Source organism: Lissotriton vulgaris, chromosome 1_1 (assembly GCF_964263255.1).
Source record: "Lissotriton vulgaris chromosome 1_1, aLisVul1.2, whole genome shotgun sequence".
In the NCBI taxonomy this organism is placed as follows: Eukaryota; Metazoa; Chordata; class Amphibia; order Caudata; family Salamandridae; genus Lissotriton; species Lissotriton vulgaris.
Window position 1 is genome coordinate 87,942,918 of NC_141685.1, and position 21,309 is coordinate 87,964,226.

The 21,309-nt window shown below is 57.3% G+C and overlaps 1 protein-coding gene across 1 annotated transcript in view; it reads right to left on the reverse strand.

The window, feature by feature from the left end:
• Positions 1-18,561, reverse strand: part of LOC147737484 (uncharacterized) — a 77,809-nt gene extending 59,248 nt beyond the window's left edge. The window contains exon 1 of the mRNA XM_086933192.1: positions 18,498-18,561. The gene's annotated coding sequence lies outside the window, so the exon portion shown is untranslated. The remainder of the gene's footprint in view (positions 1-18,497) is intronic.
• Between the last annotated feature and the right edge of the window lie 2,748 nt (positions 18,562-21,309).

Genomic DNA, 21,309 nt, shown 5'->3' on the forward strand with positions numbered 1-21,309 from the left:
AACTGATTCTGTAAAACAAGCAGAAAGATTTGTATATATCAATCCATAATTTGAAATTCAATGTTTGAGATTAGCTTTAAGACTAGTGCCTTTAAAATTGACCTACTTATTATGCGGTGATAATTCCAAACCGCAATGGGGTTCAGGTGTGGTAGCGTCTATGATTCCGAACGAATTTCACTGGTTTCTATTTCTTCCAGTAACAATCTTCTTAGTGCTGCAAAAATGTGAAATCACTAAATAATGCTTATTTGGAACCGTATTTCCTACTTAAGTCACTGATCATTAATAGCAACAAAGTCTTTGCTATTCTTTATTAAAAAGGCTTCAGAGCAACTTACGTGTTGTATAAATATTATAGTTTGCTTAATGAACATGCAGATTGACAACTCAATCGAAATGAAGTATCCTAAACCAAAAGCCATGCCAACGAAAACCCATGCAGTATACTGTTTGTAATGAATACCTGCATATTTGGGCCATAGTTACCAAAATCTTCCTTCTTATGCTACGTGTAAAGAAGCATATTGTGAGCGTAATAGTCTTAGTTTACCGTCGTATCGCAACCATAAGTTGGTGGATGTGAAGAGCCGGTGTAGTTAGAATGGCCGCCAAGTTAGAATAGAATGCTACGTCCTTCCTCTCTGTTTACACCATGAGAGTAGGGAGTGAATTCACAAACCACGTGAACACGCTGTTTACACTTCCGGTATTTAAACTAGTTTGGGAAACTTCTTCGTACAAGCATACTCGGCATCGAAGATACATGGTGGCATCGCGGAGGATTCTTTTAAGAGTGGAACAAGGTAAAAAATAATGCTAATGCTGAGGTGGTAGCACGACTCAGGAATTCTAGATTCTTCTAATGTTGAGTTTGCGATAACATTAACATCGTTATATATCTTCATGACAACTTTTAAATATTTTGTTTTTTTAAGGGGACATACTATAGCCAGTTGGTGTTTTTGAGCCGCATACATAAGTACATTAGGAAGAATGTGTAATTTTACGTGTCACCTCTTGTTCTAACATTAACAAGATGTAACTCTCCGAGTGTTTAACATTCTAACTAAACCGGCGCTTCACAACCACCAACTTATGGTTGCAATACGACGGTAAACTAAGACTATTTTTTGGTTCCTCTCGAGGTACCTTCGCGATCCCCTGTCCGTTGACTTGTGGGTCCCTGAGAAGGCAGTTGTAACTTTCTTTGGGCTTCCCTGGTTGCTCCAGACGTGCCCTTACTCTCCATAGCTTGGTGAGTCCCCTGGACCTTGCTGGTCCACTCCGAAGCCATTCTTCTCTTCCTGCATGGGTTGCTGTTGCCAAGGCTTGTTGTGTCCAATCCGGGCACCAATACCTTGTTGGACAGCTCCAATCCAGCTCCTGTTTGTCGTCGACACCTCCTGGTCCTCGTAGCTGAAGAGTCAAACTTCCCTCCATCTCACCTAAACCATCCGACATCGGCGGACATTCGACTATCGTGCCCCTGGTCACTGGCAAGTGACCCAGACTCTGTCCCCTCTGCTTTCAGGTTCTTATCATCTTCGATTCAGGCTTGGATCTCTCCGACACTTCTCCTCTTCCCGGCAGCAGCACTTTGCAGCAACTCGCCATTGAAAACAACGATGCGACCCGACACCATTTGGCACCTATGCTCCTGGCTTTCCTGGGTTAGGTAACTCGAGTACTCCGGTGCTCCCGTGGGTATTAGCCCTAGAACCATCTAAGTCCAAAAGGGTTTGTTCCTAGTCAACTTCTAAGTGTCCTTAAACTTTAAATTTCCAACAGCTATTTTCCCATTAGAAGCTAACGGCGCTTGCGGCTGTGTTCCCACACTGAACGCGTTCCCCGTGGGTCCCCTGTGTCACTACCTTGGGTGGTTCTGAAGGGGCCCAGCGATTCTATAGGCTCTAGGCCTTGTGTACAGTCAAGTCGTGGTTCTTGTACCACTATTTTAGTATACGGCTTGGTCCCCCCCGGGGCCTATCGAAAACTGTGCTATTTACTGTGAAAATTTGACTTGTAACTTGTGTACTTCGACTTCTAGCCTCATAAAGAGACTAAGGGGTGTGTTTTAGAATAAATACATGTATTTTATATATATACCTGGTGTAGTTCTCATTTGGTCATTCAAGAGATTATAGACTGGTAAAACAAGCTGCTTTATATTCCTTCAAGACTTAGCCTAAAGGCTGCTTTCCATAGCCACCACTAGGACAGCTTTCAATAAAGGTTTTCTTTAATCTATCATCAATAATGGTTGTTTGGACTGGTGCATGGTTCCCACTATAACTAGTGGACAGCATATGCCAGGCCAACTTCTCACACTCACCTCCTCTTCACCCCTGGACATGCTTCACCTCCTCTGCCCCCTGGACAGGCCTCACCTCCTCTGCACCCCTGGACAGGCCTCACCTCCTCTGCACCCCCTGGACAGGCCTCCTCTCCTCTGCCCCCTGGACAGGCCTCACCTCCTCTGCACTCCTGGACAGGCCTCTTCTCTTCTGCCCCCAGGACATTCCTCACCTCCTCTGCCCCCTGGACAGGCCTCTAATCCTCTGACCCCTGGACAGGCCTCTGCTCCTCTGCCCCTGGACAGGACTCTCCTCCTCTGCACCGCTGGAGGGGCCTCACCTCCTCTGCTCCCTGGACAGGCCTCTCCTCTTCTGCACCCCTGGGCAGGCCTCTCCTCCTCTGCCCCTGGACAGGCATCACCTCCTCTGCACCCCTGGACAGGCCTCAACTCCTCTGCACCACTGGACAGGCCTCAACTCCTCTGCACCAATGGACAAGCCTCACCTCCTCTGCACCCCGGGAGAGGCCTCTTGGTGCTTCTGACAGGAGCTCTCAGTGAAGGATTCATATTAAGGACAGAGGAGCCCAGAGTTCATTTCCCCCCATACAGCACCTCTGACTCCGCCCTGAGCCTCGGGCGCTATGAACAGGGCCCGAAGAGAGACACTGTTCCCCTGGACAGACCTGACCTCCTCTCCAACCCCCTGGACAGGTCTCACCTCCTCTCACCTCTACTGCACCCCTGGACAGGCCTCACCTCCACTGCACCCCTGGACAGGCCTCTCTTCCTCTGCACCCCTGGACAGGCCTCACCTCCTCTGCACCCCTGGACAGGCCTCAGCTCCTCTGCACCCCTGGAAAGGCCTCACCTCCTCTGCACCCACTGGACAGGCCTCACCTCCTCTGCAACCCTGGACAGGCCTCTTGGTGCTTCTGACAGGAGCTCTCGGTAAGGGATTCTCATTAAGGTCAGAGGAGCCCAGAGTTAATTCCACCCCATCCAGCGCCTCTGACTCCGCCCTGGGCTCGTGGAGCTATGCACAGGCCCCGAAGAGAGACACTGCTCCCCTGGACAGGCCTCACCTCCTCTGCACCCTTTGACAGGCCTCACCTCTTCTGCACCCCTGGACAGGCCTCACCTCCCCTGCACCCCGGGACAGGCCTCACCTCCTCTGCACCCCTGGACAGGTCTCACCTCCTCTGCACCCCTGGACAGTCCTCACCTCCGCCATCTCCCTGAACAGGCCTCTCCTACTCTGCACTCCTGGACAGGCCTCACCTCCTCTGCAGTCCTGGACAGGCCTCTCCTCCTCTGAACCACTGGATAGGCCTCACCTCCTCTGACCCCTGGACAGGCCTCACCTCCTCTGCACCCCTGGACAGGCCTCACCTCCACTGCACCCCTGGACAGGCCTCTCCTCCTCTGAACCACTGGATAGGCCTCACATCCTCTGTGCCCCTGGACTGGCCTCTCCTCCTCGGCGCCCCTGGACAGGCCTCTCCTCCTCTGCACCCCTGGACAGGCCTCTCCTCCTCTGCACCCCTGGACAGGCCTCTCCTCCTCTGCACTCCTGGACAGGCCTCACCTCCTCTGCACCCTTGGACAGGTCTCTCGGTGCTTTTCACAGGAACTCTTTGTGAAGGATTCTCATCAAGGACAGAGGAGCCCAGAGTTCATTGCACCCCATACAACGCCTCTGACTCCTCCCTGAGCCTCGGGGTGCTATGTATGGGTTGCAAAGAGAGACACTGCTCCCCTGGACAGGCCTCAACTCCTCTGCACCCCTGGACAGGCCTCACTGCCTCTGCACCCCTGAACAGGCCTCTCGGTGAAGGATTATCATTTAGGAAAGAGGAGCCCAGAGTTTATTCCACCCCATACAGCGCCTTTGACTCCACCCTGAGCCTCGGGCGCTATGCACAGGCCTAGAAGAGAGACACTGCTCCCCTGGACAGGCCTCGCCTCCTCTGCACCCCTGGACAGGCCTCTCCTCCTCTGCACCCCTGGACAGGCCTCACCTCCTCTGCACCCCTGGACAGGCCTCTCCTCCTCTGCACCCCTGGACAGGCCTCACCTCCTCTGTACCCCTGGACAGGCCTCACTGCCTCAGCACCCCTGAACAGGCCTCTCGGTGAAGGATTCTCATTAAGGACAGAGAAGTCCAGAGTTCTTTCCACCCCATACAGCGCCTCTGACTCCGCCCTGAGCCTCGGGGCGCTATGCACAGGCCCGAAGAAAGATACTGCTACCTTAGACCGGCCTCACCTCCTCTGCACCCCTGGACAGTCCTCTCCTCCTCTGCACCCCTGGACAAGCCTCATCTCCCGACCCCTGGACAGGCCTCACCTCCTCTGCATCCCTGGACAGGCCTCTCCTCCTCTGTACCCCTGGACAGGCCTCACCTCCTCTGCACCCCTGGAACGGTCTCACCTCTTCTGCACCTCTGAACAGGCCTCATCTCCTCTGCACCCCTGGACAGGCCTCACCTCCTCTGCACCCCTGGACAGTCCTCTCCTCCTCCTCTGCACCCCTGGACAGGCCTCCTCTCCTCCCACCCCTGGACAGGCCTCACCTCCTCTGCATCCCTGGACAGGCCTCTCCTCCTCTGCACCCCTGGACAGGCCTCACCTCCTCTGCACCCCTGGAAAGGTCCCACCTCCTCTGCACCTCTGAACAGGCCTCATCTCCTCCGCACTCCTGGACAGGCCTTTCCTCCTCTGCATCCCTGGACAGGCCTCACCTCCTCTGCACCCCTGGACAGGCCTCATCTCCTCCCGACCCCTGGACAGGCCTCACCTCCTCTGCATCCCTGGACAGGCCTCTCATCCTCTGCACCCCTTGACAGGCCTCACCTCCTCTGCACCCCTGGAAAGGCCTCACCTACTCTGCACCTCTGAACAGGCCTCTTCTCCTGTGTACCCCTGGACAGGCCTCACCTCCTCTGCATCCCTGGACAGGCCTCTCATCCTCTGCACCCCTGGACAGGCCTCACCTCCTCTGCACCCCTGGAAAGGCCTCACCTACTCTGCACCTCTGAACAGGCCTCTTCTCCTGTGGACCCCTGGACAGGCCTCACCTCCTCTGCACCCCTGGACAGGCATCAGCTCCTCTGCCCCCCTGGACCGGCCTCACCTCCTTTGCACCCCTGGACAGGCCTCTCCTCCTCTCCTCCCCTGGACAGGCCTCTCCTCCTCTGCCCCTCATCTGGACAGGCCTGTCGGTGAAGGATTCTCATTAAGGAGATGGGAACCCAGAGTGCATTCGACCCCATACAGCACATCTCAATCAACCAATCAATCAATCAGGGAATTTGTAAAGCGCATTGCTTACCCGCTAGGGTCTCAAGGTGCTGGGGGGCGGGGGAGGGGGGCTGCAGCTAGTGGTCGAAGAGCCAGGTCTTGAGCAGTCTTCTGAATGCCGGGAGGTCTGCGGTCTGTCGTAGGAGGAGGGGGAGGGCGTTCCAGGACTTGGCGGCGCGGTGGGAGAACTATCTGCCCCCGGAGGTGGTTCTGTGGATGCGCGTTACGGCGGCCAGGGACAGGTCGGCGGAGCGGAGTTTCCTGTTGGGTACGTAGAAGGAGAGTCTGTCGTTGAGGTAGGCTGGGCCGGTGTTGTGGAGTGCCTTGTGTGCGTGGATCATGAGTTTGAATGTGATTCTTTTGTCGACGGGGAGCCAGTGCAGTTCTCTCAGGTGCGGGGTGATGTGGTCCCAGCGTGGGACATTGAGGATCAGGCGTGCGGAGGCATTTGAATTCTTTGGAGTCTGTTGATGAGTTTGGACGGGGCTCCGGCGTAGAGGGCGTTTCCGTAGTCGAGTCGGCTGCTGACGAGGGCGTGGGTGACGGTTTTCCGAGTGTCCGTCGGGATCCATCTGTAGATCTTGCGGAGCATGCAGAGGGTGTGGAAGCAGGAGGAAGAGACTGCGTTGACTTGGTTGGTCATGCTGAGCTTGGAGTCGAGGATGACCCCTAGGTTGCGTGCGTGGTTGGTTGGTGCTGAGGGGTTCCCAGTGATGCTGGCCACCAGGAGTCGTCCCACGCTGAGGATTGGGCCCGAGGATGAGGACCTTCGGCTTGTCCGTGTACAGTTTGAGTTGGCTTGCCTCCATCCACTCGGCGACGGCCTTCATGCCCTGGCGTAAGTTGGATTTGGCGGTGAGGGGGTCTTTGGTAAGGGAGAGGATCAGTTGGGTGTCGTCGGCGTAGGAGATTATGTTGAAGTCGTGTAGTCTGGCGATGCGAGCGAGGGGGGCCATATAGACGTTGAACAGAGTCGGGATGAGTGAGGATTCCGGGGGGACGCCGCAGATGGTAGTGGTGTTTCCGGAGTGGAACGGGGGTGGTGGACTCTCTGGGTTCGGTCGGTGAGGAAGGAGGTGGTCCAGTTCAGGGCCTTTTCTCGGATCCCTGCATCGTAGAGGCGTGTGCGCAGTGTGTGGCCGCAGACGGTGTCAAAGGCGGCAGAGAGGTCCAGGAGGATGAGGGCCGCTGTCTCGCCGTTGTCGAGTAGGATTCTGATGTCATCTGTGGCGGCGATGAAGGCGGTCTCGGTGCTGTAGTTGCTGCGGAAGCCTGACTGGGAGGGGTCCAGGATGCTGTTGTCTTCTAGGTAGTGGGTGAGCTGGGTGTTGATGATCATTTCCATGACTTTCGCAGGGAGCGGAAACAGGGAGATGGGCCGGAAGTTCTTGAGGTCGCTCGGGTCAGCCTTGGGTTTCTTCAGGAGGGCGTTGATCTCGGCGTGTTTCAAGCTCTTCGGGAAGGTAGCGGTCTAAAAGGAGAGGTTGATGATGTTATGCAGGTGGGATGCGATGATGCTGACGGCTTTGTTGGCGATGTGGTGCGGAAGCGGGTCAGACAGTGAGCCTGAGTGGATGGTGCTCATGGTCCTAGTCATGTCTTCGGTGCTCACGTTGGTCCAAGTGGTCAGGGGGTCGTGTTTGGTGGGGCTCGGGGTGTTCGTCGTGGTGGGGTCCGTGGGGTGCATCCGGGGGGTGAAGCTGTTGTGGATGTCGGTGATCTTGCGGTGGAAGAAGGCAGCGAGGGTGTCGCACTGGCTTGTGATGGCAGAATGTCGTTGGTGCAGGAGCTGAGAGTGAAGAGCTCTTTCACGATGTTGAATAGCTTTTTGCTGTTGTGTGCGTTGTTGTCGAGGCAGTCTTTGAATGAAGCTTTTTTGGTGGTCCTGATGAGTTGGTGATGTTTGCGAATGGCGTCTTTGTGGGCTGTGCGGTTGGTGGGTGTTCTGTCATTGAGCCAGATGTTCTCCAGTTTCTGGCAGGTGCGCTTGGAGGCTAGGAGCTCCGGGGTGAACCAGCTGGCTCTCTGGCTGGTGTCTCTGTCGGTGGGTTGTTTCATGGGTGCTACGGTGTTGGCGCAGTCCTCCATCCAGAGTCTGAGGGTGCGGGCCCCCTCCTCGGGGTCGGTGGGGCTGGTCGGTGGGTGGAGTGCGAGGTGTGTTTCTAGTCGTTCCTTGGTGACTTTTCCCCAGCGTCGGCGGGGATCTGTAGACTGCGGTGGTGGGAGATGGGTTTCTGGAAGGTGAAGTGGACGCAGTGGTGGTCGGTCCAGGTGAGCTCGGAAGTGTGGTTGAAGGCAACGTGGGGGCTGGCGGTGAAGATGGCGTTGAGCTTGTGACCGGCGATGTGGGTCGGGGTAGTGACGATCTGTCTCAGTCCGAGGGTGGCGAGGTTGTCGATCAGGGTGGAGGAATTGCTGTCGTTGTTGTTTTCTAAGTGGTAGTTCAGGTCACCGATCAGGATGTAGTTGGTGGAGGTCAGTGCGTGCGTGCTGATGAAGTTGGCGATGGAGTCGCAGAATTGGGGACGTGGGCCTGGTGGTCTGTAGATGAGGGTGCCTCTGAGGGTGGTCTTGGTGTCGGTGTGGATCCTGAAGTGCATGTGTTCGGCGGTGGCGAGGGTGGCGTCGGTGTTTGTGGAGACTTTGATGGTGTTCTTGTGGATTATGGCGATGCCTCCCCCGGCTCCATTGGTGCGGTCTCTGCGCGAGATCTTGTATCCGTCGGGGATGGGCACTGCGATGTCTGGGATGGAGGCATCGTTCATCCAGGTCTCGGTCAAGAAGGCAACGTCTGGTGAAGTGGTGGTGAGTAGGTCCCAGAGCTCGACGGTGTGCTTGCGTGCGGAGCGGGGGAAGAGCAGGATGCATCGTAGTTGGTTGGGTTCCGCTGCTGTGGTGGTCTCGGTGTTGTTGTTGCAGGAGAAGTTGCAGTTCCGGCAGGTGAAGGGGCCATGGGTGCGCTTGGGGGTGACCTTGTAGCAGTTGGGGGTGCGTCCGTGAGTGAGTGCGATTAGGGTGCTGGCATCGTAGCGGTGGTGTGCATTGAGGGTGTTGTGAGGGACAGGGGTTATGGCCCTGGAAGGGGTGCAGGCGCAGACGAGCGAAGACGGGCTTGCCTTAGGTGGCCCTCGGGCGCGCCAGCGGCAAGCCCGCTGCCTACGGCCGCCAATTAAGGGGAGGAGGGGAGGGAGTACCAGCTAGGAGGCGGGAGGCAGGAATACGGAAAGCGAATGGGCATGGGTGGGCGGGGCCGCAGGGGGGACAGCGGCGGGAAAACTCGGTGGGAAAAGGGCACGAAGCAGACCCAAAAATAAAGGGCAGGGGCACAGACACACAGGGTACAAAAAAGAAGGGTTGGGGCACAGGCACACGGGGTACAAAAAAGAAGGGAAGGGGCACAGACATACACGGTACAAAGATAAGAGAAGGCAGGGGTGCAGGCACACAGCAGAGGGGAGAGCGTCAGGCATGGGGGCAGCAAGCACAAGTCAGCAGGAAGGAGGCGGCAGCAGGAAGGCAGAGTCACTGGTGGTGCTGCAGCGGAGGGGGAGCGACCTACCAGAAGGTCAGGGGTCTCAGACTCCGCCCTGAGCCTCGGGGCGCTATGCACAGGCCCCGAAGAAAGACACTGCTCCCCTGGACAGGCCTCATCTCCTCTGCACCCCTGGACAGGCCTCACCTCCTCTGCACCCCTGGACAGACCTCTCCCCCTCTGCGCCCCTGGACAGGCCTCTCCTCCTCTGCACCTCTGGCCAGGCCTCACCTCCTCTGTACCTCTGGACAGACCTCTCCTCCTCTGCGCCCCTGGACAGGCCTTGCCTCCTCTGCACCCCTGGACAGGCCTCTCCTCCTCTGCAACCCTGGACAGGCCTCACCTCTTCTGCAACACTGGACAGGACTCTCCTCCTCTGCACCACTCTGGACAGGCATCACCTCCTCTGCACCCCTGGACAGGCATCACCTCCTCTACACCCCTCTAGACAGGCCTCACCTCCTCTGCATCCCTTGATAGGCCTTACCTCCTCTGCACCCCTGGACAGGCCTCACCTCCTCTGCACCCCTGGACAGGCCTCACCTTCTCTGCACTCTTGGACAGGCCTCACCTCCTCTACACCCCTGGACAGGACTATCCTCCTCTGCACCCCTGAACGGGCCTCACCTCCTCTGCATCCCTGGACAGGCCTCTCTTCCTCTGCAACCCTGGACAGGCCTCACCTCCTCTACATCCCTGGACAGGCCTCTCCTCCTCTGCACCCCTGGACAGGCCTCACCTCCTCTGCACCCCTCTAGACAGGCCTCACCTCCTCTGCACCCCTGGGCAGGCCTCACCTCGTCTGCACCCCTGGGCAGGCCTCATGTCCTCTGCCCACCCCCTTGGACAGGCCTCACCTCCTCTGCACCCCTGGACAGGCCTCATCTCCTCCCGACCCCTGGACAGGCCTCACCTCCTCTGCATCCCTGGACAGGCCTCTCATCCTCTGCACCCCTTGACAGGCCTCACCTCCTCTGCACCCCTGGAAAGGCCTCACCTACTCTGCACCTCTGAACAGGCCTCTTCTCCTGTGTACCCCTGGACAGGCCTCACCTCCTCTGCATCCCTGGACAGGCCTCTCATCCTCTGCACCCCTGGACAGGCCTCACCTCCTCTGCACCCCTGGAAAGGCCTCACCTACTCTGCACCTCTGAACAGGCCTCTTCTCCTGTGGACCCCTGGACAGGCCTCACCTCCTCTGCACCCCTGGACAGGCATCAGCTCCTCTGCACCCCTGGACCGGCCTCACCTCCTTTGCACCCCTGGACAGGCCTCTCCTCCTCTCCTCCCCTGGACAGGCCTCTCCTCCTCTGCCCCTCATCTGGACAGGCCTGTCGGTGAAGGATTCTCATTAAGGAGATGGGAACCCAGAGTGCATTCGACCCCATACAGCACATCTCAATCAATCAATCAATCAATCAGGGAATTTGTAAAGCGCATTGCTTACCCGCTAGGGTCTCAAGGTGCTGGGGGGCGGGGGAGGGGGGCTGCAGCTAGTGGTCGAAGAGCCAGGTCTTGAGCAGTCTTCTGAATGCCGGGAGGTCTGCGGTCTGTCGTAGGAGGAGGGGGAGGGCGTTCCAGGACTTGGCGGCGCGGTGGGAGAACTATCTGCCCCCGGAGGTGGTTCTGTGGATGCGCGTTACGGCGGCCAGGGACAGGTCGGCGGAGCGGAGTTTCCTGTTGGGTACGTAGAAGGAGAGTCTGTCGTTGAGGTAGGCTGGGCCGGTGTTGTGGAGTGCCTTGTGTGCGTGGATCATGAGTTTGAATGTGATTCTTTTGTCGACGGGGAGCCAGTGCAGTTCTCTCAGGTGCGGGGTGATGTGGTCCCGGCGTGGGACGTTGAGGATCAGGCGTGCGGAGGCATTCTGGATTCTTTGGAGTCTGTTGATGAGTTTGGACGGGGCTCCGGCGTAGAGGGCGTTTCCGTAGTCGAGTCGGCTGCTGACGAGGGCGTGGGTGACGGTTTTCCGAGTGTCCGTCGGGATCCATCTGTAGATCTTGCGGAGCATGCAGAGGGTGTGGAAGCAGGAGGAAGAGACTGCGTTGACTTGGTTGGTCATGCTGAGCTTGGAGTCGAGGATGACCCCTAGGTTGCGTGCGTGGTTGGTTGGTGCTGAGGGGTTCCCAGTGATGCTGGCCACCAGGAGTCGTCCCACGCTGAGGATTGGGCCCGAGGATGAGGACCTTCGGCTTGTCCGTGTACAGTTTGAGTTGGCTTGCCTCCATCCACTCGGCGACGGCCTTCATGCCCTGGCGTAAGTTGGATTTGGCGGTGAGGGGGTCTTTGGTAAGGGAGAGGATCAGTTGGGTGTCGTCGGCGTAGGAGATTATGTTGAAGTCGTGTAGTCTGGCGATGCGAGCGAGGGGGGCCATATAGACGTTGAACAGAGTCGGGATGAGTGAGGATTCCGGGGGGACGCCGCAGATGGTAGTGGTGTTTCCGGAGTGGAACGGGGGTGGTGGACTCTCTGGGTTCGGTCGGTGAGGAAGGAGGTGGTCCAGTTCAGGGCCTTTTCTCGGATCCCTGCATCGTAGAGGCGTGTGCGCAGTGTGTGGCCGCAGACGGTGTCAAAGGCGGCAGAGAGGTCCAGGAGGATGAGGGCCGCTGTCTCGCCGTTGTCGAGTAGGATTCTGATGTCATCTGTGGCGGCGATGAAGGCGGTCTCGGTGCTGTAGTTGCTGCGGAAGCCTGACTGGGAGGGGTCCAGGATGCTGTTGTCTTCTAGGTAGTGGGTGAGCTGGGTGTTGATGATCATTTCCATGACTTTCGCAGGGAGCGGAAACAGGGAGATGGGCCGGAAGTTCTTGAGGTCGCTCGGGTCAGCCTTGGGTTTCTTCAGGAGGGCGTTGATCTCGGCGTGTTTCAAGCTCTTCGGGAAGGTAGCGGTCTAAAAGGAGAGGTTGATGATGTTATGCAGGTGGGATGCGATGATGCTGACGGCTTTGTTGGCGATGTGGTGGGGAAGCGGGTCAGACGGTGAGCCTGAGTGGATGGTGCTCATGGTCCTAGTCATGTCTTCGGTGCTCACGTTGGTCCAAGTGGTCAGGGGGTCGTGTTTGGTGGGGCTCGGGGTGTTCGTCGTGGTGGGGTCCGTGGGGTGCATCCGGGGGGTGAAGCTGTTGTGGATGTCGGTGATCTTGCGGTGGAAGAAGGCAGCGAGGGTGTCGCACTGGCTTGTGATGGCAGAATGTCGTTGGTGCAGGAGCTGAGAGTGAAGAGCTCTTTCACGATGTTGAATAGCTTTTTGCTGTTGTGTGCGTTGTTGTCGAGGCAGTCTTTGAATGAAGCTTTTTTGGTGGTCCTGATGAGTTGGTGATGTTTGCGAATGGCGTCTTTGTGGGCTGTGCGGTTGGTGGGTGTTCTGTCATTGAGCCAGATGTTCTCCAGTTTCCGGCAGGTGCGCTTGGAGGCTAGGAGCTCCGGGGTGAACCAGCTGGCTCTCTGGCTGGTGTCTCTGTCGGTGGGTTGTTTCATGGGTGCTACGGTGTTGGCGCAGTCCTCCATCCAGAGTCTGAGGGTGCGGGCCCCCTCCTCGGGGTCGGTGGGGCTGGTCGGTGGGTGGAGTGCGAGGTGTGTTTCTAGTCGTTCCTTGGTGACTTTTCCCCAGCGTCGGCGGGGATCTGTAGACTGCGGTGGTGGGAGATGGGTTTCTGGAAGGTGAAGTGGACGCAGTGGTGGTCGGTCCAGGTGAGCTCGGAAGTGTGGTTGAAGGCAACGTTGGGGCTGGCGGTGAGGATGGCGTTGAGCTTGTGACCGGCGATGTGGGTCGGGGTAGTGACGATCTGTCTCAGTCCGAGGGTGGCGAGGTTGTCGATCAGGGTGGAGGAATTGCTGTCGTTGTTGTTTTCTAAGTGGTAGTTCAGGTCACCGATCAGGATGTAGTTGGTGGAGGTCAGTGCGTGCGTGCTGATGAAGTTGGCGATGGAGTCGCAGAATTGGGGACGTGGGCCTGGTGGTCTGTAGATGAGGGTGCCTCTGAGGGTGGTCTTGGTGTCGGTGTGGATCCTGAAGTGCATGTGTTCGGCGGTGGCGAGGGTGGCGTCGGTGTTTGTGGAGACTTTGATGGTGTTCTTGTGGATTATGGCGATGCCTCCCCCGGCTCCATTGGTGCGGTCTCTGCGCGAGATCTTGTATCCGTCGGGGATGGGCACTGCGATGTCTGGGATGGAGGCATCGTTCATCCAGGTCTCGGTCAAGAAGGCAACGTCTGGTGAAGTGGTGGTGAGTAGGTCCCAGAGCTCGACGGTGTGCTTGCGTGCGGAGCGGGGGTAGAGCAGGATGCATCGTAGTTGGTTGGGTTCCGCTGCTGTGGTGGTCTCGGTGTTGTTGTTGCAGGAGAAGTTGCAGTTCCGGCAGGTGAAGGGGCCATGGGTGCGCTTGGGGGTGACCTTGTAGCAGTTGGGGGTGCGTCCGTGAGTGAGTGCGATTAGGGTGCTGGCATCGTAGCGGTGGTGTGCATTGAGGGTGTTGTGAGGGACAGGGGTTATGGCCCTGGAAGGGGTGCAGGCGCGGACGAGCGAAGACGGGCTTGCCTTAGGTGGCCCTCGGGCGCGCCAGCGGCAAGCCCGCTGCCTACGGCCGCCAATTAAGGGGAGGAGGGGAGGGAGTACCAGCTAGGAGGCGGGAGGCAGGAATACGGAAAGCGAATGGGCATGGGTGGGCGGGGCCGCAGGGGGGACAGCGGCGGGAAAACTCGGTGGGAAAAGGGCACGAAGCAGACCCAAAAATAAAGGGCAGGGGCACAGGCACACAGGGTACAAAAAAGAAGGGTTGGGGCACAGGCACACGGGGTACAAAAAAGAAGGGAAGGGGCACAGACATACACGGTACAAAGATAAGAGAAGGCAGGGGTGCAGGCACACAGCAGAGGGGAGAGCGTCAGGCATGGGGGCAGCAAGCACAAGTCAGCAGGAAGGAGGCGGCAGCAGGAAGGCAGAGTCACTGGTGGTGCTGCAGCGGAGGGGGAGCGACCTACCAGAAGGTCAGGGGTCTCAGACTCCGCCCTGAGCCTCGGGGCGCTATGCACAGGCCCCGAAGAAAGACACTGCTCCCCTGGACAGGCCTCATCTCCTCTGCACCCCTGGACAGGCCTCACCTCCTCTGCACCCCTGGACAGACCTCTCCCCCTCTGCGCCCCTGGACCGGCCTCTCCTCCTCTGCACCTCTGGCCAGGCCTCACCTCCTCTGTACCTCTGGACAGACCTCTCCTCCTCTGCGCCCCGGGACAGGCCTTGCCTCCTCTGCACCCCTGGAGAGGCCTCTCCTCCTCTGCAACCCTGGACAGGCCTCACCTCTTCTGCAACACTGGACAGGACTCTCCTCCTCTGCACCACTCTGGACAGGCATCACCTCCTCTGCACCCCTGGACAGGCATCACCTCCTCTACACCCCTCTAGACAGGCCTCACCTCCTCTGCATCCCTTGATAGGCCTTACCTCCTCTGCACCCCTGGACAGGCCTCACCTCCTCTGCACCCCTGGACAGGCCTCACCTTCTCTGCACTCTTGGACAGGCCTCACCTCCTCTACACCCCTGGACAGGACTATCCTCCTCTGCACCCCTGAACAGGCCTCACCTCCTCTGCATCCCTGGACAGGCCTCTCTTCCTCTGCAACCCTGGACAGGCCTCACCTCCTCTACATCCCTGGACAGGCCTCTCCTCCTCTGCACCCCTGGACAGGCCTCACCTCCTCTGCACCCCTCTAGACAGGCCTCACCTCCTCTGCACCCCTGGGCAGGCCTCACCTCGTCTGCACCCCTGGGCAGGCCTCATGTCCTCTGCCCACCCCCTTGGACAGGCCTCACCTCCTCTGCATCCCTGGGCAGGCCTCACCTCCTCTGCACCCCTGGGCAAGCCTCACCTCCCCTGCACCCCTGGGCAGGCCTCACCTCCTCTGCATCCCTGGACAAGCCTCACCTCCTCTGCACCCCTGGACAGGCCTCACCTCCTCTGCACCCCTGGACTGGCCTCACAGGACTCTCCTCCTCTGCACCCCTGGACATGCTTCAACTCCTGTGCACCCCCTGGACAGTCCTCTCCTCCTCTGAGCCCCTGGACAGGCCTTGCCTCCTCAGCACCCCTGGACAGGCCTCTCCTCCTCTGCACCCCTGGACAGGCCTCACCTCCTTTGCACCCCTGGACAGGCCTCTCCTCCTCTGCACCACTCTGGCCAGGCATCACCTCCTCTGCAACCCTGGACAGGCCTCACCTCCTCTGCACCCCTCTAGACAGGCCTCACCTCCTCTGCATCCCTGGATAGGCCTTACCTCCTCTGCACCCCTGGACAGGCCTCACCTCCTCTGCACCCCTGGACAGGCATTTCCTCCACTGCATCCCTGGACAGGCCTCTCCTCCTCTGTACCCCTGGACAGGCCTCTCCTCCTCTGCATCCCTGGACAGGCCTCTCCTCCTCTGCAACCCTGGACAGGCCTCTCCTCCTCTGCACCCCTGGACAGGCCTCACCTCCTCTGCCCCTCCTCTGGACAGGCCTCTCCTCCTCTGCCCCCCTGGACAGGCCTCACCTCCTCTGCCCCTCCTTTGGAGAGGCCTCTCCTCCTCTGTCCCTCCTGTGGACAGGCCTCTCCTCCTCTGCACCCCTGGACAGGCCTCATCTCCTCTGCACCCCTGGACAGGCCTCTCCTCCTCTGCACCCCTGGACAGGCCTCACCTCCTCTGCACCCCTCTAGACAGGCCTCTCCTCCTCTGCACCCCTGGACAGGCCTCATCTCCTCTGCACCCCTGGACAGGCCTCTCCTCCTCTGTACCCCTGGACAGGCCTCACCTACTCTCACCCCCGGGATGGCCTCACCTCCTCTGCCCAGCCCCTTGGACAAGCCTCACCTCCTCTGCACCCCTGGACAGACCTCACCCCCTCAGCACCCCTGGACAGGCCTCACCTTCTCTGCACTCTTGGACAGGCCTCACCTCCTCTACACCCCTGGACAGGACTATCCTCCTCTGCACCCCTGAACAGGCCTCACCTCCTCTGCATCCCTGGACAGGACTATCCTCCTCTGCACCCCTGAACAGGCCTCACCTCCTCTGCATCCCTGGACAGGCCTCTCTTCCTCTGCAACCCTGGACAGGCCTCACCTCCTCTACATCCCTGGACAGGCCTCTCCTCCTCTGCACCCCTGGACAGGCCTCACCTCCTCTGCACCCCTCTAGACAGGCCTCACCTCCTCTGCACCCCTGGGCAGGCCTCACCTCGTCTGCACCCCTGGGCAGGCCTCATGTCCTCTGCCCACCCCCTTGGACAGGCCTCACCTCCTCTGCATCCCTGGGCAGGCCTCACCTCCTCTGCACCCCTGGGCAAGCCTCACCTCCCCTGCACCCCTGGGCAGGCCTCACCTCCTCTGCATCCCTGGACAAGCCTCACCTCCTCTGCACCCCTGGACAGGCCTCACCTCCTCTGCACCCCTGGACTGGCCTCACAGGACTCTCCTCCTCTGCACCCCTGGACATGCTTCAACTCCTGTGCACCCCCTGGACAGTCCTCTCCTCCTCTGAGCCCCTGGACAGGCCTTGCCTCCTCAGCACCCCTGGACAGGCCTCTCCTCCTCTGCACCCCTGGACAGGCCTCACCTCCTTTGCACCCCTGGACAGGCCTCTCCTCCTCTGCACCACTCTGGCCAGGCATCACCTCCTCTGCAACCCTGGACAGGCCTCACCTCCTCTGCACCCCTCTAGACAGGCCTCACCTCCTCTGCATCCCTGGATAGGCCTTACCTCCTCTGCACCCCTGGACAGGCCTCACCTCCTCTGCACCCCTGGACAGGCATTTCCTCCACTGCATCCCTGGACAGGCCTCTCCTCCTCTGTACCCCTGGACAGGCCTCTCCTCCTCTGCATCCCTGGACAGGCCTCTCCTCCTCTGCAACCCTGGACAGGCCTCTCCTCCTCTGCACCCCTGGACAGGCCTCACCTCCTCTGCCCCTCCTCTGGACAGGCCTCTCCTCCTCTGCCCCCCTGGACAGGCCTCACCTCCTCTGCCCCTCCTTTGGAGAGGCCTCTCCTCCTCTGTCCCTCCTGTGGACAGGCCTCTCCTCCTCTGCACCCCTGGACAGGCCTCATCTCCTCTGCACCCCTGGACAGGCCTCTCCTCCTCTGCACCCCTGGACAGGCCTCACCTCCTCTGCACCCCTCTAGACAGGCCTCTCCTCCTCTGCACCCCTGGACAGGCCTCATCTCCTCTGCACCCCTGGACAGGCCTCTCCTCCTCTGTACCCCTGGACAGGCCTCACCTACTCTCACCCCCGGGATGGCCTCACCTCCTCTGCCCAGCCCCTTGGACAAGCCTCACCTCCTCTGCACCCCTGGACAGACCTCACCCCCTCAGCACCCCTGGACAGGCCTCACCTCCTCTGCACCCTTGGACCGGCCTCACCTACTTTGCACCCTTGGACAGGCCTCACCTCCTCTGCACCCCTCTGGACAGGCCTCTCCTCCTCTGCACCCCTGGACAGGCCTCACCTTCTCAGCACCCCTGGACAGGTCTCACCTCTTCTGCACCCTTGGACCGGCCTCACCTACTTTGCACCCTTGGACAGGCCTCACCTCCTCTGCACCCCTCTTGACAGGCCTCTCCTCCTCTGCACCCCTGGACAGGCCTCTCCTCCTCTGCACCCCCTTGGACAGGCCTCACCTCCTTTGCATCCTTGGACAGGCTTCTCCTCCTCTGCACCCCTCTGGACAGGCCTCTCCTCCCCTGCACCCCTGGACAGGCCTCGCCTCCTCTGCACCCCTGGATAGGCCTCACCTCCTCTGCACCCCTCTGGACAGGCCTCTCCTCCCCTGCACCCCTGGACAGGCCTCGCCTCCTCTGCACCCCTGGACAGGCCTCACCTCCTCTGCACCCCTGGACAGGCATCACCTCGTCTTACTCCTGGACAGGCCTCACCTCCTCTGCACCCCTGGACAGGCCTCACCTTCTCAGCACCCCTGGACAGGTCTCACCTCCTCTGCACCCTTGGACCGGCCTCACCTACTTTGCACCCTTGGACAGGCCTCACCTCCTCTGCACCCCTCTGGACAGGCCTCTCCTCCTCTGCACCCCTGGACAGGCCTCACCTTCTCAGCACCCCTGGACAGGTCTCACCTCTTCTGCACCCTTGGACCGGCCTCACCTACTTTGCACCCTTGGACAGGCCTCACCTCCTCTGCACCCCTCTTGACAGGCCTCTCCTCCTCTGCACCCCTGGACAGGCCTCTCCTCCTCTGCACCCCCTTGGACAGGCCTCACCTCCTTTGCATCCTTGGAGAGGCCTCACCTCCTCTGCACCCCAGGACAGGCCTCACCTCCTCTGACATCACCATGAATTCCAGGATTAATAAATTGCAGCCAAGTGAGTTGGCAGCTCTCCTACCTGATCAGAAACCTGTCCAGGCTCTCTCCTCCTCCTGGGGCTGGGGGGGGAGCAGATCTGGGGTCTGGGGTCTGGGGTCTGTGTGGGTCTGAAGATGGAGGTAACTGCAAACACAGACAGACAGGGCTCCTTCCTCCTCTGCAGCAGGCTGGACACAGAGCACTGGGAGGAAGTGATGTCACCACTGCTACTTGTGCTGTCTCTGCCGCAGCTGACTGGGAAGAGGAAACGCTTCTCCCTTTCATCCAATGTGCAGCTCAGTGGGTTTCATCAGCAGACGAGGAGCACCCTCTGGTGGCCGCTGACGGAACCGCCGACTCCAAGCTCCAGCAGTGAATACATTTCACACAAACAAGCATTTATACCTGTAAAGACCTGGGTTTTCAGATGTCACAGACATGAATGTTTTTAAAGGTCAGACAGTTCAAGTACAGGGCCTCACACTTGGCTGCTGCTGTAAAAAAGTATTTATAGCTTCACTTCAGATGAGCATCTTCAAAACACTGATGTAAAGGACTTAAGAGTATTTACAGAAAGGTGACAACTGGAAGCGACAGTCTGTATTTCAAAGAATATATCTGTATTTCAAAGAATATATCTGTATTTCAATGAATATGTCTGTATTTCAATGAATATATGAGTATTTTGGTCAGTTGTGCAATTAAACTGGGCAGCTTATTTATTTTTTATAATCATTTATTTGCAGGTTTTTCAAATCCACAGTGTGGCACACAGGAAAGTAAACAGAGGAAAATACCATGGAGTTTTAAACACCGGATCAAATAGAATGTGTCATAAATCATGTGTCAATGCGACAATTAAAGGAACCGCTTATTTCTAATTTTCCTGCGTCTGAGGCTCATTCCTTATATTTGATACAGATTTATATCCTCGAACAAGACTGAAATTTAGACCCTAGTTAGGTTTTGAGTTTCTTATTTAAGAGCACAACTGTCTCCTAAATTATTAAGATACAGGCGTCTTCGAGGTTTTGTTGTTTTGTTAACAGTAACTCCCTCCCTCTCTCAACAAAGATTCACTGACAAAAAAGAAAGCAATTTATCTTTGTAACAATGAATTCCTAAGATAGTGATATCAAGTATGAACCAGAAATTTCTCACACAGTTCGCATTGTTTCATAAAAATGACTGGGTGTTACTGGTCTGAAGAACAGGGGAGGGGCATTTCATTACTCTAAAATATTTTACTCCTTCACATAGGCCCCTATATCACAGTACGCTCGTCATCAGTACACCATTGATTAGTGAGTGCGTCAACTCTTTGTAGCATTGTCATGCAAGAGCCTTGAGTGCCTCGACAGCAACATTAGTTTGGACATGTATACATCAGAGCCCTCAAGCCTCACTCATCACGAGTGACACTAACACATTTGGAGGTCGGTCTGACGTCTCACTCAAACCTGGCCCATTCTTCAAAACTATGGGGATTAACTAATACTTCACACATGAATATTGGGCATAGTTCCAAATTTTGTTGGCAAAACCTTTCTCATTTTTCACCTTGAGTACTGCACACAGTTCAGTAGAATGTTAAATTGAATGTCTGTTTTAGTAAGACTTGGTTGTTAGTTTTATCACTTTACATTTGTTCTGATGGTATCTACAAATTCAGTAATGTCTCTTCCTTTGGTATTGTCAAAGTCAAATGTTAAGTGACACCGCTCCCTGTGTATTTTTGTAATACCTCAATTCTCTATTGATTTTTCATATACAATGAGCATTTAACGTGTATGAAAGTTTAACGATTCAGCAGAGTCCAATATACTGTATAAACTAGAATTTGTGAGAAGACATTGATAACAGAAAAAACAATAAATAAGATAACCCGTCCAGATAGAGGTGATGTGGCCCAGAAGATCCTGCAGATTAGCAAGAAGGAGGATGAGAGGGAACACGAGGGAAAGGGACATGGGAACAGGAAGAAAAGTCACGGTGCCAGGCCCCATGGTCTCCCCCCAAAAAGCCAACTCCCACTACGAAGGCCGTAGCCAGAAAACTCTTACCATGGTGTGTTAAATCCTGGAATATTGACATTTTGTGAAGCAAGGTCAGACGGGCCATGAATTGCGGTGCCACCTCTAGGTTGGTCATCACGGTATCCCAAATGGAGCCGTAGTAGCCCAAAGTACTGTATAGTCCGCAAGAAATGCAAAATGTCACAGGCGACTGCGCCACATCGTCAGCACCTCCAGCACGTGGAATCCTCAGCTGTATGTGCTTTATAGATCCACTCCAACATCCAGTGCCAGTGGTGTAGGAACTTGAAATAATTGAATTTCAACCTGACCTCCTGGAGGAAACTGCCATGGTCTTTCCAAAGGTTGTGCCCGTCCTGCTCAGACAGTGAGAGGCACAGCCTCTGCTCCCATAAACAGCATAAATTGTGGGCAGTGGTGCTTGAAAAAAGGCTGTCCGCAGCTGTAACATACACTCCCACTATAGTGTCCGTGTATCCTTTCCACATCAGGATATAATGCAACATTGGGACAGTCTCATGATCGTAAGGGGGAGCACCTGGCATGTGTCGCAGGCTCTGCATGAGCTGTCCGTACTGTCAGTGATGCGATTGTGGCAGCCCATAATCAAGCATGAGAGTAGCAAAGTGGGCCCACTCACCGTCCCCTACTATATCGTCCACAGAGCGTATCCCTCTGGTCCTCCACTGTGTAATGAGACGTCAAATCACACTTGGCTCCAGGCAGCTCCTTGAGAAGAGCAGGTGTCAGCAATGCGTTATACGTCTGAGCCAGGTGAAGCGTGAGGTCAGTCAACCAACACTGTTATGCTTCACA